Genomic DNA, 4,096 nt, shown 5'->3' with positions numbered 1-4,096 from the left:
AGGGAAACTGAAGGAAAGAAGAAGGAAAACACACCTATTGTCATGCCAGGGCCAAAGCAGAGTTTGAGAGGTCCAACCCACCAATACTGTCAGCCTCAATCCCGAGCTTACATATTAGATCCACATAACCACTTGCAACAAGGTTTCTTTCCCCAAAATCAAAGAAATTCCATTCCACTTCCTCAATATCCTTTGAACAATGCACAATTGTATGCTCATCCATCTTCTTATCCATAACGGCATACACCTATCCCTCACCATCGTCCTCGACCCCCACAAATTTACCAAGGAACCTCTAAATCTAAGTTTCATCCGAGGCCAGAGTTCGCAAAGAGGAGGAAGGAAAAAGATAATTTTACTCCTATTGGGGAATCATATGCCAGTTTATTCCAGAGATTGGTACAGCAGGGTATGATCACTCCTCTCCTTGGGTATACTCCTAACCCACATTCAAGAAGTTTTGATCCTAATGTACGATGTGCATATCATTCTGATGTTCAGGGTCATAGTATTGAAGATTACCGTGCTTTGAAAAGAGAAATTGAAAAGATGATTCAAGATAAATCAATTATTTTCTGTTATCCGAATTATTTTAGGGTTGTAGTTCGGGATCTATCTTGTTTTGTCCCTTTGTCGTCATGTTCAAACCTTCTATCTTTCATTTTTATTACAATGTCCCATTTTTCTTTGTGTTTTAAATATGTGTTATTTGTTTGTTTTCTTTACATAGTACATTTTATGTTGACTCTAGTGAAATGACATGCTAGTAAAATTTACAGCCATATCTTACAATCCAGTTTAAGCATGAACATTGAATCAGACGGTTAAGTTAGAAAAAGAGAGCATCTAAGAAAATAGATAGAGTGTTGGGGCATTTGGTGATCAAGTTGAAGCCTTCTTTGAAAATTAAGGCTACTATTTTGAGAATTGTGAGAATAACTTGGTCATCAATTAAAAGACATATCCCAATTAGGTCAAGTAGTGAATGTGTGATCCTATGTCAAAAGGAACAGGAAGAAAATTAGCTCCACGAAGTCATGAGTCCTTTAGCATGAGGAAAGTACAACAAAGTGGAGTTGTATGCTGGGTAAGTGTAGCAAAAGAGGTGGCACACATGCTCGGGGCAAGTTAGTGTTGTAAAACATTTCATAAGTGATCTTAATCGTGCACTTTCGCATTGCATGCTATGTACTAGCATTTTTAAGAATTGATATGACAAAGGCATTTCATTCTGCTATCCAAATATTGTGTCATCCTCTGTTTACCCCATTTGGGCCTTAGTGTTATTTTCTTTCATACCCCTCTTTTGAAATCAAGATAGAGTTAACAAAATTCAAAACAAATGTGTCGAAAAAGAAAGAAAAGATAAGTGTCAAAAAAAATAAAGTCATAAAAGTCCTAAAGAGAAAAAGAGTCAACAAAAAAGAATAGAATCAAGTGAAAGAACAAGATGCCAGAACTACGCGTGACCTGATTCTCCTCTTTTGGGGGTGAGGTACGTAGGCTGCCCTACTCAGGGCTCGGTCCAACTAAATAAAATTTAGTATTGCCCAGTCAAAAGAAACTGGGGCATGAGTTGATCCTCATTGTTTGAGTCGATTCCAAAAGTTTTAAGTCCCACCCCACTTCTAGTATCGTTTGGTCCCCATGCCATCCTTTCTTTCTAACCCTATCCAAAAGCCAAGTTACAACTAAAGAAAAACCTTCAGATCAATCTTCGAGAATGCTCAGGCTAAGCATGCAATGGATGTGGATAACGCATTTTGGGAACTACTTGTCTGCCTCAGCATAAGGAATCAAGAGAGAAATGAAAATGAGAGAGTCTTACCGGTGAAAACCCTCACGGGTACTGTAAGACGAGGGTGAGTTGACATAAATAAAATTGAGAGTCTTATCGGTGAAAACCCTCACGGGCACTGTAAGACGACTGTGAGTTGATAAAAATAAAAATAAGAATCTTATTGGTAAAAATCTCTCTCGGATACTATAAGGCAATGGTCAGGTGATAAAAGGAAATGAAGAGGCTTGTTGGCGAAAACCCTTCAAGGCACCACTAGCCAAATGAGGTCTCCGAATGCAATTGGCCCAAGAAAGCAACTCACTTTCAGGGTCATTAACTCAACAACAATTTGTGAGAGTTTTGGATGGAAAAATCAGACAGTTTAATCCGATATGCATGTCATAATCATTAGAGTTGACTGTTATTTTTAGATAAACTTTTCTTTCATCTTTTTTAATGGGGACATTCATTATCATTTATTTCTTTTCTATAGTTATATTTTTATTTTTCTTGAGTCAGTTATCCAAATAAAATCATTGTCATTTTTCTCTTGTCTTTGAGTCAAGTCTATGTTAAAACAAGTGAGAAAAGATTTCAAAACTGGCTATCAGCTTCTTCAATTATACAAAGCAAGGCAGAAAGGCCAACGTATGAAAGAGACATAATTGTGAGCCAAAATGAGGCAAGTAGAAAGTTTTGTCAACAAATAAGTCTGGGAACTCATGAAATACCAAGATTCCAAGGGGGTTTATCTGAGAAGCATGGCAAAGCAGATATGTTGTGTTTGTCTCAGTCACTCTTAATAATCTAAGTTTGGTCAATGAAGCAGCAAGTCAATGACACAGGCTAATAGTTGGAAACAAGATTAAATGTGATGACGGCAAGAGCGTTTTCCATGAAAGCCAAAGCTACAAGCCAGCCACCATGTTTTTAAACTCACAACCTTTCGTTACATGAAATAGAAATACATGTTACCTTCAAATCAAGGATTTTAAAGCCTAAACATCAAGGCCCGTAATTTCTCACTTTTACAAATGCAGGAAGCAATGTTGCTGCACAGGTTTGATAATTAAATCATGGTAAAAATTCATCATCTTATATCCCTCGAAAACACACTTTCTTATCCAGGGATTTCATTTTTCATTTGCTGGGTGATACACTTCTTAAATTAAACCTTCACTCCTAGAAAACATGCCTTCTAGTTGAGTCATTCCCTTTGATCCCTAAAAGATGTACCTCTTAGTCGAGTCATTCTTTTTGACCCCTAAAAGACATACCTTTTAGTTGAGTTATTCCCTTTGATTCCTATAAGACGTACCTTTTAGTGGAGTCATCTCTTTTGATTTCTATAAGACTTACCTTTTAGTCGAGTCATTCTCTTTGATTCCTATAAGACGTACCTTTTAGTCGATTCATTCCCTATGATTCCTATAAGATGTACCTTTTAGTCGAGTCACCTCCTTGATTCCTATAAAACGTACCTTTTAGTCGAGTCATTCCCTTTGATTCCTATAAGATGTACCTTTTAATTAAGTCATTTCCTTTGACTCCTATAAGACGTACCTTTTAGTCGAGTCATTCCCCTTGACCCCTAGAAGACATACCTTTTAGTCGAGTCATCCCCTTCGATTCCTAGAAGACGTATCTTTTAGTTGAATCATTCCCTTTGATTTCTAAAAGACGTAACTTTAGTCGAGTCATTTCCCTTAATTCCTATCAGACGTACCTTTTAGTCGAGTCATCCCCTTGAACCATAGAAGACGTACCTTTTAGTCGAGTCATTCACTTTGATTCTTATAAGACGTACCTTTTAGTTGAGACATTCTCTTTGATTCCTATAAGACGTACCTTCTAGTCGAGTCATTCCATTTGAATCTTAGAAGATATACCTTTTAGTTGAGTCATTCCCCTTGAATCCTAGAAGAAGTACCTTTTAGTCGGGTCGTTCCTTTGATTCCTATGAGACGTACCTTTTAGTCGAATCATTCCCCTTGACCCCTAGAAGACGTACCTTCTAGTTGAGTCATTCCCTTTGACCCCTAGAAGACGTACCTTTTAGTCGAGTTATTCTCTTTGACCCCTAAAAGACGTACCTTTTAGTTGAGTCATTCCCTTTGATTCCTATAAGACGTACCTTTTAGTCGAGTCATCTCCTTTGATTCCTATAAGACGTACCTTTTAGTCGAGTCATTCTCTTTGATTCCTATAAGACGTACCTTTTAGTCGATTCATTCCCTATGATTCCTATAAGATATACATTTTAGCCGAGTCATCTCCTTTGATTCCTATAAGACGTACCTTTTAGTCGAGTCATTC

This window comes from Capsicum annuum, chromosome 11, assembly GCF_002878395.1.
Source record: "Capsicum annuum cultivar UCD-10X-F1 chromosome 11, UCD10Xv1.1, whole genome shotgun sequence".
Classification (NCBI taxonomy): domain Eukaryota; kingdom Viridiplantae; phylum Streptophyta; class Magnoliopsida; order Solanales; family Solanaceae; genus Capsicum; species Capsicum annuum.
This window is presented reverse-complemented; position numbering follows the sequence as displayed.